Here is a 13388-nt window from a genome sequence, read left to right on the forward strand (position 1 = left end):
GAGGACCGAGAACACAAGAAGAATCAGAATCAGGCAAACCTAGAGCTCCGGGTCAGCACAAAACAACATAGCAAAATACAGTGCCGTCCGGGTCTTCGCAATTCAAGCAAATAGCACCAATGAGGGAAACACCCACAGTCTGGCCAGAACTACCAAGTCCCACCAAGCATGGCCATCGCAGAGAAGAGGGCCAATTCCATATGCTCCCGGGCCCCCCAACAGCAAATAAACCGTCCATCCCAAAGACTATAGTGCAGCACGATACACAGGAGAGAAGGGGGAAAATCATCGTACAGAACAGCGGCAAACAATTAAGAAGAGCCCCATCTCAAGTCCCACTTGCCAGTCAAACACATGCCCACCGAGAAAAATACTCCCCTAGCCCCGGACAGTCCGAAAACTGAGCCCAGAACATGGCTCCCCCGGAGGGCCCGCCCCCGTTTAAACGAAAAGACAAAATGGCCCTACACAACAAAAAGAGGATACCCAGAAACAAAATGGACTGCACAAGTCACAGACAGCGTCATCAATCAAAAGAAGCCGACCCGGAGGAGGGCACCAATAACCGAGTCTCGGCCTCCACCGCCAACATCAGACCTAAAACACACAATTTCCTTCCAAAATCCGGCCACCCGAACTCACAAGCCCCACACAGCTCCCACACCGTGTTACGTTAAATTCAGAAGACATTCAGCCAGGAGAGAATCGAAACATCCATATCTAGAGTCACAGATCAACACAGTAATCATAACCCCACAACCAGAATAACAAGCAGGATATATCGATGTTATAGCAAAGCGAGAAAAAAGGAATGCATCCTGTGCGGCCAGTCAAACAAAATAGGTCAGTCCGGATCTCCGTTGTCTGTCCGAGCAAAGTCACGAGAAAGAACCTCAGCCCTGGCCCGACCGGCGAATTTCAACCGGGGCCGGCCATCGCTGCGAGCACCCCCAGGTAGAACAAAGGAGCAAGATGGCCGCTCCAAACAAGGAAGAAACCCAGGAGGCGGAGAGGAGCGTCCCCGGTCACCATCAGTTACATCATCCATGTAGTTAAGCACCCCCTCTGCCAACGGACAACACAGTCCCCACCGCTGTAGAAAAACGGCTCCAGAGACAAAGACCCCAGGGGGAGCCAGGCACCGGGAGGCTGACGAATATAGCCATTGTAGGGAAGGAGTCACAGTTCCCAATGTGGGGGGCAACATTGTAGCCAAAGCTTCATCAAGGAGAGAATTAGCAACATTATCGTCCGGGACATTGCACATCTCAGCCCTCACGTATTGCAACCGTGTAGCAGTTCCAGACAATGTCAGAGGTGGCAGGGGGTCAGCCTGTCCCGGTCGCGTCACACATGAGGAAGCACCGTCGATCCTCTCCGCCAGCACCTGGACGTTACGCCTCCATGTTGTCCCCCAGTCCGCCAAGGCGAGCAGGATATCCCTATAAGTCAGGGTGTTCTGAATCAGCAGCCGATCCGCAGCGAGCGGCGATGCCCCGGAGGCCGCCTCCAGCCCAGTAACTGCCCGGGCTGCGCGCGACAAAGATGGCGGGGCAGCCGTCGTTTTGTCATGAAAGGCAGGCGCCATTGCCGCCACTCAGGCAATCCGCAAGGACGAGAGGAAGGGGGGGGGCGATCTTACTATCCGGGGAGGCAGGCGCTTAACCACCGGTGTTTAAGGGGTTGTATAGCACGAAAATCACCATGCCCCTATCGCCAATACGAGTGTCTTGCAGCCGAGATTCGCCCCAGGATGAAGAATGCCCAGGCGAGAAGCAGCAGGGCGGGGGGAAGCGCCGCGCAGGAGCTCCAGTCATATAGAGACCCACCTCGGCCAAGGTGAGGCACTCTGCATCGGGAGAGAAATGGAAAGTCAGCGCCGAGAACGCAACAGTCCCGTGGGCAACGGCACCTCCCCCGCTCCTCTCACCAGCTCGGTATCATGGCGTCCAGTGGTAGTGATCAGCACAGCTACCCGGGCAGCTCCGGAGATCAACGAAATCAGTAAATCCTGCACCAATTCAGACTGCAGAGGTCTCAATGGAAAGCAGACGGTTTCTGCACCTTCGTTTCAGCATTTAAACACGGTGTGAGCCAGGAGTAAAGTCAGGATATTCCGCTCAAGGTAGGCGGCTTGCGGAGCCGGGCGCTCAGACGTCCGTCCCGTTCGCCATCTTGGCTCCTCCCCATGAATAATAATATTAATGATTTGTGATGTATTGTATTAATACAACCTAGATTAAACTTTACACATGGGGGGACTAACATGTGTGCTCATAAACGTGCATAAATGTTGCATCTTTTTGTTCGTGCAAAATAATAAAAATAATTTGTCGTTTTCGTTTTTGTCATTACTAACTGCAGCAAACTTAAAAGAAGCATGTGCTTAATTTGCTTTTCCTTGTCTATGTGATGTCATTTCTACTATTCTAGGTGCATATAAGTCTCATGGATTAATGAAGACTGGTAGATATAAACGCTGCTTTAATTGTTTGCATTTGCTAGGTAACATTAGTTTAATCGGGAGGGTTAATTAATTAGTAAACCTAGGGTGGATACAGAACCAACATTATTTCTTTAATTAATACTTTTCTTGTTTTTGTTTATTACTAGAAAGCATAAGTTGACTGCTTTTGGGCCTAGTTTGCTCGAGTTTGCTAAAAGCTGAATTTTACTTCTGCACAAGTCACGAGAAGCCCATTCTGAAAAAAGTGTTCGTCAAAGCTACATTCACAAAGCAAAAACTGATGTGCTGTCATCATTCTGTCGGACGTGGCCAAGGTCGAATATGTGATAAAGGACAATTTTGTCAGCTCTAACTTGGCACCCGCGGAAACGAAATGAACACTGTGAGAATATTGATTTACAATTGTTGCAAACCAAGGAAGCTCCTGGTTGCATTCGGAAAAGACAATGGTCTTTAAGAAACGTGACCTAATGGAACTTTTGAAATATGGGTGACATGTCACTTGTCACTCTCAGCCAATGGGACTTCGAGGATTTTTGAAAACTTTCCTTTGCTCAATTTAGCTAGCATAGAAAGGTATAAAAAGTCATGCCCTTAGGGATGGGCTGGCTGCTGCTTTCTGACTTTCCGATGAGGGTGAAGTGCTGCTGGACTTTGCGTGGAGCACGTAAGAATCCTCAAAGAACTTTACTTTAATTTCCATTTATTTAGCTTAGCTAGGGACTTAGGTTTTAGAAATGCTAAACTGCTAAATTCTTACTTAAAACTTTGAATTTCTTACTTAAACTGTAATTTTCTTATGAAACCTATCAAACATGCTTACTTTAATGCTAATAAAAATGCATTTATAAAATTACATTTTGAATTACCATAATTTAGTAAATAAAATCTTACTTTTGACAAACAAGCTGGTCTTGGTTATTCAGAAGTGCAGGTTACTGTTAGCTAGATCCCATCGCCAATGGTGGTCGTTTAAATGGTTAGGATTTATTCTAATGACAATATTCCTTCCGTAAATGTATAAAATTGTATATAGTTTGTAGATAATGTGTATATAGATTTAATCTGACCACCTGATTCAGTAGGCCCAAATATGTCATGTTTATAAATGGGTCCATAAGTTAGTGTAGAATTTTGTTTATAGGTTATGAAGTTGGGTAGCGTTGTTTATGATATATTTTCTATAGGCCGCTGGATCAATTCTCTGGTAGCAGAAATTGATGGTTGCTAAGGGTAACCAAGGTAATATGTTGGTTGCTAAGGGTTACTAAAGTGTTATGGTATGGAAATAGGATCGATGTTTTAACACATGTTGAGTTTGTTTTTCGTGCTATCTGTAAGCTATACCGGTATAGATTGTGTGGCGAGAAATTAGTCACGCAAGTCATCTGTTTTGTTTGCAGTGATATCGCCGAGTATCACAAGAGGTACCGCCGTGTACCATAGTGTTGTCGCCGTGCAGCACAGTGTTAGGGCTAGGTGTGAATCTTGTAAAGTGAGGGTTTTCTAAGAAATTAGAGCAGCATGAGAATAGGGACAAAGCGCCTTCCATAAAACTCACTGTGATAAAAGTATTAGTTATATCCGAGCTTGAAAGAAGGGCAGAGTAACGTCGGTGCATGATTATCTATAAACAGGTTAGAGTCCTGTAGGGGTACATGTTTTATATCTATAAACAGGTTAGAGTCCTGTACGGATAACGTCGTTATTTTGCTAACGGTGCATGATTTCTATAAACAGGTGAGAGTCCTGTACGGATTTCATGTGTGTTTGAAATTAGGGAATTTTCCGTGTGAAAGTGCGAATTTGATTTGTAATTTATGTTCAAGTGGAACTCTTAGAACTGTCACTTCGCGGTGGGTTCAGAGGAAAACGAGTTCATAATTTTACGTGTTAGAAGGGTGGGGTAAGAGTTACTCTACCAACGATTGAAAATTATCCTTAGTGTGAATAGCGCCGACTATTCCGAAGTGTGGATACTTGAATGTATGTAAACTATCCTAAATAGTGAAACGAACAGATGAGTCCTTATTGTCATTGTTTAAGAATTAATTTACACTGAAAAGTGCCCTTAAAATGGCGCTGTGAAAAGATTTTGTGAAGGAGGGGTAAGCGCTAGGAGTGAGAAGCGAGAAACCGCAGCTGCTGTGTACGTCACAAAGCCGCGCTGGGATTGGGTGACCTACGTCACAAGCTATACTCTGATTGGCTCTTGAGTCTCTGACGACCTGTAAGCTGATTGGTCCTTCAGAAAAACTCCATTTTTATTCGTTGAGCAGGAAACTGACGTAGCTCAACTGTCATTGGCTTGTTGGTGTGTTTCGCGCACGGATTGGTTGCTTTGCGGAACATCCCGGAAATATTTTACGAACGATTTTGCGAATTAAATTTAACTTTTAAAAATGAGTTATCATTTTAAACATGTTGAGAAAAAGCCAACATTATTTCAGAAACTTAAAAACTTATTCTCACCTGACAAGAAAATCGAAACGCGAGGTGGTAAATTACTTCATAAGTATAAAACACCTGCAGCGTACATGGAAGGTGAATATGGATATCATACTGTTTTATGGTTTGATAGCTGGAAACGCTATACAAAGAACGACGGTGTTTTAACTTGGCCTAATGATGGTTCATTTAATGTAAAAGTCTTAAGAAATTTACGAGAGAAAATGAATGCTCTTATTCCAAAACCGAGACCAACTCAATTTGAAGCTTTAGTTGAGTGGGAAGACGAGATGTATCAGTTACAAAGAGAAGCTAGTGGAATTAAAAGACCTACTAAAACTCCACCTTGGAGAAGAGAAACTCATGAAGACAGATTGCGAATGTGGAGGCAGGGAAACATGAGTGAAGGATTGTATTTAATTCAGGAAATGGTCATGGGTACTCCTGCTGGGAAATCTATAGAAAGCGAATCTGAAGATGCAGTTATGGAAGAAATATACACTACAGCTAGAAAGAATCAACCTTTGAGACCTCCTAGATCATGGTCTACTCCGGTGGTTTCTACTGAAACTTCACCGAGTGCACCTCCAATTAGTGAAGCTCCAAAACTTTATCCAAATAATTGTGAAATTATTGAAACTCCAAGAAGACCAGAATTTGATAATGTTCGAAATGAAGGTAGACATTTTGCAATGACTCCAAGAGCAAGGGAAGCTCCAAAAGACTATGCAAGAGAAACAAGAAATGTTGAGGCTGTTGATTCTGCTGAATATTTTAAATCTAAAGAAGAATTAATTAAAAGAATGACAAAAAGCGTGGAAGCTGTGACAGTTCCAGTAACGATTGGTCCTGTTCAGCCTGTATTTGACCAAAGAGAATCAAACAAAACAGGGTTAACTATTCCTTTAAATGCAGAAATTCAAAAAGCTGCTGAAAAATTTTACACAGACATATCCGAAATAAACTCTTCGAGATCGAGAATGCCAGACTTAACTTTTTTTTTTTTTTTTTTTTATTTTTTTTTTCAAAACCTTTATTGCGCATTATCATAAACAGATACGGGCCTACAACCATCCGGCCGGCCGAGACAAATATACGAGCATGAGACAAAATTATCGCAACTCAGTAGCACAGAATACAATAATAACAAACGATCCAAATTACTGCAAATAAGCGGGCGCTACCGAGAAACAGGAGAAGTTAAGGTTCATTTTTTAAAGGTGACATAATTAAGTGGTAAAAAAGCATACGAATCGAGAAGGATCTGAACACATATAGGTCACCGAAGATAAGAGTGGGCAACGCGTACCCGAAGGATTCAGAGCAAGCAATGAGAACTAATCAAAATGGCGGCTAAAGAACAACACTAAAGGATAAATAGGCACCAGTTACACATAGCACGCCTAGCGTCACCCATCTAATCCCGAACGATCCCACCGACCCAGAAAAGCGAAAAGAAAAGGGTGAGAACATAAAGAAAAATAAGGTACCATAGAAACAAAAGCGGACAAAAGAAAACCCTTCCCCCAACCCCCCACCCTACACACATGCAGAGGCTATGGTCCACCCCCCCCCTAACAGTGTGCCTGTCGCCCCAAAAGAACACCCGAAATATAGAAGAAAAAAAAAAGAGAGAAGAAAAAGAGAAACAGTAACGTATCAGAGGAGGGCCTAACGAACATACTCAAAACAACCAGCATACGTAAACGCGGCCGCCATCCCCGGACCCCCAACCCGACATAGAATCAAAACACAGGATCCCCGCGTGTACGATATAGTCCCAGCAACACAAGTTCAGGAATCACAGGGAGAAACTTCATCAACCTTGCCCCTTACGGTCCGACGTACAAACAAGGTCCAGCTGGATAGTGGCCGTCATTAATAGAGCGGAAAGACGGGATGACCATTGCAGGATAGAAGACCGTCCACCAAAGTCTGAAGAACTCGGAACCGTGCATGTCACAACATCACAGAAGGGTCCCACACTCAGCAACAACAATCCACCGGGAGAGGCCGAACAAAGAAGTGAATACCGTCCCAGGAGAAGGCGGCGAGAAACATCATCAGACCACTGAGGCGCCGCCGGACACAGCGCCCGGATACGAACACCCAGCCAACTCGCAAGTCCCGGAATATCAAGGCTCTCCCCAAACATAGTATCCAATTCCACAACAGGAGCGGGGTTCGGTAGCTCTCGTACCTCCGTAGACGTCCGGTCAGTCAATCCATGGCAAACAGCAGCAGGATGTGGCATAGTGCTCCGCACATGAGAGCAGACGTGGTCAGCCGAGGGCATAGCAGACAAAAGGGCATCCAATCGGTCCTCCAGCTCTCGGGCAGTACATCGAAAAACATCTCGCAATTCACCCAGCGCCCCAACAATATCGCAAATCCGCAGCAGTTCCCCGGGACAGGAGGAAGCAGCCGCACCCTGTATGCCAGCCTCACAGATATGGAGGAGATCATAAGACCGGCCGGCGACCCCCCTTGCGGGCAGCCGGTCATCAGGTCGCAACTCCGTACAATAATGACAAGTCAGAGGCACAGGGGCAGCACACTCCATTCCGACACCCAAACAAGTCCAGGCAGCGACGGGGCACGCTCGCATACTCAGGAGCAACCCGGGGTCGGCAAATGCTGGAGTCGGGGAAGAGACACAAGATGGCACACACCAAGGCGCTGGGCAACGAGAAAGCTGGAAAACTCTCGTACGAGCTGGGGAGAAGATATTGTAACACCCACAGCCGTCTTGCCCCTGAAGAATAAAGCGTTGCGGAGCAGGCGGAATATCCGCGGTGGATAGCACAGAGAAACAGCACACCCCCGCCGGGCGGCTCCGATGTAGTTACGATGGCCGCTGGCGATGCAATCATGGCCGGCCGTCTCCGAGGAAGAAAGACCCGGTCGCCGCCATAGGGCCAAAGGAGGGAGCAGGGGCGCTGTCTCTCTTCCCCCACCGGGAACACATCGAAAGCACAGCGTCAGGAGCAGAAACACCTCCCGGATCCGAAAATGCGGGCATGGAGCAGGATAACTTGCAGGATGAGCCGCAACACGGGGTAAAAACGAGAGGGTCGGCGGAGCCGAGGGTTCAGGCGGCCATCATGGTTGCGGGCTAGGCTCCTCCTCCCCAGACTTAACTTTTAATGAAGATTTATCTCCCAAAACACCAATGGGTGCTATTTCAGACGTAGGGAGTCCTGAAGTTAGAGTAACTACTCCAAAACTTGATGTGGCTAAATTAAAAGCAAATATCGAAGAATTAATAATTGGAACAATTGGTCCAGATAGTTTAAACTATTATCGAGATGATGAACTACTGTTCATTTGTAAAAGTATTCAGTGGAAAACTAAAAATAAATATGATCAATTAGAAGATCTAGCAGCGGAACTTGAAATTGATGTGAGTAAACAAAAGAATTTTGCAAAACATTACAGACTAGACTTTTCAGAAAGTGACATTGAGAGTTTGAACTCAATGGGAAGAATAGTGCATATAAAAGATTTGATTGTTTACATCAAAAAGCTGGGAGAACTCAATAAATGGAGAGTAAAATGGACGAAAAAGAAGGAAGATGAAAGATTGGAAAAATTGTCAAAACAATTTCCAATGAGAGAGATTGCAGGTGGAGGATATGTTCATGTCCCTTGGTCGAGACAGGACATACTGCTATTCACAAATGACTTTCCAAAATTGAGGGAGAAACCGGTAGAGTGGTATAGACAAGTGGATAGATTTATCAAAGTGTCAAAAGTTCTGTGGATTGATTTAGATGGATTTTTCGACATTGTCGTACCATCAGATCTTTGGACAGAATGTAAAATATCAATAAGTTGGCCAAAAACAGAACCTGAACGAATCAAAGAAACAGGTGCCCCAAATCCTCTTGTAATGGATTTTTACGAAAAAGTGATCGTTTGGATGAAAAACAAAATTCCACCCAAAGAAGTTGATTGGGTTAAAATAGAAAGGACAAATCAGGAAACAAAAGAATCAGTTCATTCCTTTTATGAGAGGTTACTGTTAATTTTTAAACAATACAGTGGCTATGAAAAATTAGATGAAAAGGACATGAGTCATTTTATCTATAGATTCGTTTATGGACTAAAACCTGAAATTGCAGATATGATTAGGAATAGCATTGTAGGATGGCAATCACTTTCTGTGGACGATATTCTAAGAAAAGCTAAGTATTGCAGTGATGAGTTAGAAGTGAGACAAAAGAAGCTCAAGGAGAAAGCCATGTGGGCTCAGGTAAAGGTAGCTGAGCAACAAATTGCCAGCATGGGTAATAAGAACACAAATTTTGTTCAAACTGGAAATACGAACCAGATACAAGGAAAGCTTAAAGGTAATATTTTTCCAAGAAAATTTAGCCCAAAGATCGAGGAGTTGAAACAAAGATTACCTTGTTTTAATTGTGGCGAAATTGGACATTGGAGAGACGAGTGTCCTAAACCTCCTAGAAACTTAAAGAATCCCTTATTAAATCCACAGATGCAGAATGGTGTTGACCTGCAGCAACAGCTACAGTTGCAACAGGGGTTAAACGAGTTAAACATTCAGCGACAGCAACAACAACAGGTGAATAACTGCCAGGATCAATTGCCACAACCACCATTTCCAAATTGTGGGGGAGTTCAAAAATATAATCCAAACGTGGGATTTCAGGGAAATGAGCAAGTAATAAGACCGCAAAAACAGCAAAAGCAACAAAGAGTGCAAATGCAAAATGCTTCACAACAATTTTTGTTAACAGAAAGCCAAGACAGTGATTCTGATGACTATTGCTGACGGTGCCCGAGAGAGGAGGAAGAGTGTGTTGTTGGAGCCACTCTTGAGGTTGACCAGTCCGGTCCATTTGTAAATGGGAAAGTTAACGATGTAGACATCACTTTTCTAGTGGACACTGGTGCTACCCGTTCTACTGTTAGATCAGTGGAAATTGAAAACCTACCTCTCTCTGGGGATACCATCCAAGTTGTTGGAGTAAGCAATCAACAAATTAAAACTGATTTAACTGATCCAGTTCCAGTTGAAATTGGAAATTATAGAGACAAACACAGATTTGTGGTTTGTAATAGTAGTCCAGTAAATTTACTAGGCAGAGATATTCTGTGTAAAATGAATTGCAGAATATATTGTTCTCCTGATGGAGTTGAGTTACAAACAATGGAGGAAGATGGTTTGTACAGAATGACAATGATGATGATAGAAGCAGAAGAAACAAAATTGTTTCCTGCATTTGAAGAGAAAGATTTGCCTGAAGAGCTCAAGGAAACAGTGAAATCTGATATATGGGATTTTACCGGGAACGAGATGGGTCTGATGAAAAACGTAGATCCAGTAAAAATTACATTGAAACAGGGAATAGAATTTCCTAACATTCCACAGTATAAAATGAAAGCAGAAACAATTGAAGGTATTACACCTATAAATTGAAAAATTCCTCAAACAAGGTGTATTAAAAGAAATGGAGAGTAGTCCTTGTAATTCACCAATTATGGGAGTTAAAAAGTCAAATGGAGCATTTAGAATCGTACAAGATTTGAGAAAGGTTAACCAAATCGTTGTTCCATGTTGTCCTGTGGTTCCAAATCCAGCAGTAATTCTGTACCAGATTCCACATGATGCTGAATGGTATACTGTCATTGATCTTTGCAATGCATTCTTTACTGTTCCCTTACATCCAGACAGTTATGAAATCTTTGCTTTCAGATTCCAAGGTAAGACCCTCGGATGGTCAAGAATCCCACAAGGCTATACAGAAAGTCCTTCAATCTTTAATGAGTTGTTAAAAAGATCCTTGGAAAACTTGGACTTACCAGGTAGGTCTACATTAGTGCAGTATATTGACGACTTGTTGATAGCTGCAAAGACAAGAGAAAATTGTGTGACAGACACAATAATACTGTTAAATCGCCTTGCAGAAGAGGGACATAAAGTGTCTCCAGCAAAATTACAATTTTGCAAACAAGAAGTAAAATATCTTGGTCACAGAATTGCAAAGGGAAAAAGACAAGTAACAATTGAGAGAATAAAAATGATACAAGCAATGTTACCTCCAAGAACACAGAGACAGGTCAGAATGTTCTTAGGAATGGTTGGTTACTGTCGACAATGGATAAGTGGATTCTCAGTAATTGCAAAACCACTACAAAGACTGACAAAATCAGATGTAAAAGATCCAATTATTCTCAATGATGCTGAGATGGAATCTTTTGAGAACCTGAAAAAGAGCTTATGCCAAGCTCCTGCTTTAGGTATGCCGAATTATGAGAAAGATTTTGAACTGTATTGCAGTGAGAGAGAAGGATGTACATTGTCTGTATTGATTCAGAGACATGGGAATTTAAAGAAGCCTATTGCATACTTCTCTGCAGTTCTTGATCCCATTGCAAAAGCATTACCAGGCTGCTTGAAAGCAGTTGCAGCTACAAGTGTTAGTCTTGAGCAAAGTGAAGGAATCATTATGGGATTTCCTGTGAAAGTTTTTGTGCCTCATTCAGTTGAAATATTGCTGACAAGAGGTAAAACTCAGCATCTGACAAGTAGCAGATTGACAAAGTATGAGAAAATCATACTAGGAGCAGATAATGTTTCAATTTCAAGATGTTTGAATCTGAACCCTTCTACATTACTGCCTGATTCTGAGATCATTGATAACATCGAAACAGAACATGAATGTTTAGATGTTATGGAATTCTGCACGAAACCAAGACATGATATCAAAGATAGACCTCTATCTGAATCAGATTTTGTCTACTTTGTGGATGGCTCTTGTTTAAGATCAGAAGGAGGTGTCTTGAAAACCTCATATTCAGTCTGTACAGTTAAAGAGGTTGAAGAAGCATCATGTCTTGAAGGAGTTCGATCAGCACAAGTGGCTGAATTGATTGCTTTAATTCGTGCTTGTGAAGTATCAAAGGATATAAGAGTTACCATCATTACTGATAGTCAGTATGGGTATGGAGTTGTACATGATTATGGACAACTCTGGTCTCAGAGAGGATATATGACATCAGCAGGATCTCCGATTAAAAATGCAGTTTTCATAAGGAGATTAATTGAAGCAATACAATTGCCGAAAGAAATCGCAATTGTCAAGTGTGCAGCGCACACTAAAGGAGTTGATTATATCTCAAAAGGCAATGCATTTGCAGATGAAACGGCAAAGTTCTGTGCAAGAAAAGGTTATTCTTACAATCGGGAAAGGAGTAAAGAAACTGATTCAAATTCATTAATGCTAACAACAGTTGTAGAAACATGGAATGAGATTAGAGAATTACAAAATGAAGCAGATGATGAGGAAAAAGATCTGTGGTTAAGATCAGATTGTAGACCACGTGAAGAAGATGGAGTGTGGGTTTACAAAGATGGCAGAATAGTCTTACCAAATTGTTTAATTGCAGATATGGCCAGATTATATCATGGTCCAGCACATCTTGGAAGAGATTCTATGATTAGACTTTTCAGAGAAACTTGGTTCAATACTAAATTCAGAACAATTGCAGAATCTTTTTGTCAAAGGTGTTTGTCTTGCCAACAAATGAATCCAAACAGAAAATCATTGGTGGGGACAGGAATAATTGGTCGAGAGGGTGGTCCTTTTACCAGGTTACAGATGGATTTCATTGAAATGCCCTTACACAATTGCTTAAAATATGTTCTTGTAATCGTTTGTTTATTTTCAAGATGGGTAGAAGCATTTCCTACAAGACATTGTGATTCAATTACAGTAGCAAAACTATTGCTCAGAGAAATTATCCCAAGGTACGGTTTTCCAGTCACTATTGAGAGTGATGGAGGAAGCCATTTCGATAACAAACTGATGAAGTTAATTTGTGAAGCTTTGAGCATTGAGCAGAAAATACACTGTGCATACAGACCAGAGGCATCAGGGGTAGTTGAACAGATTAATGGAACAATTAAAAACAGAATTGGAAAAATGTGTCTTGAAACAGGTGTAAAGTGGACAGATGCTCTTCCACTTGTTTTGATGTCATTAAGAAGTACACCAGATAAAAAGACAGGTTTGAGTCCTCATGAAATTTTAATGGGAAGAGTTATGAGGCAAGCTTTTGTACCTGTAGGTAAACTGTTGAGCATAAATGACAGTGCTATTTTGGATTACTGTAAAAGGTTATCTGATATAGTGACTTCTGTGTCTAATCAGGTGGGAACTGAAGCACAATCAAATGAGAAAGTTTTGACACATGACCTGAGACCTGGTGACTGGGTCAGAACAAAAGTACATCGGAGAAGAAATTGTTTGGCTCCTAGATGGCAGAAGCCTAGGCAAATAATTTTGATCACTACTAATGCTGTAAAATGCAAAGGATTGAAACGTTGGATTCATCCTAGTCATACTATTCCAGTACCGACTCCTGAAAGTTCTGATGTTGAAAGTGATACTACAGATGATTCTGATTCTGAAGCAGAAGGTGAAATAAATCCAGATCTTGAAGATCG

Source organism: Lissotriton helveticus, chromosome 4_1 (genome assembly GCF_964261635.1).
Source record: "Lissotriton helveticus chromosome 4_1, aLisHel1.1, whole genome shotgun sequence".
In the NCBI taxonomy this organism is placed as follows: domain Eukaryota; kingdom Metazoa; phylum Chordata; class Amphibia; order Caudata; family Salamandridae; genus Lissotriton; species Lissotriton helveticus.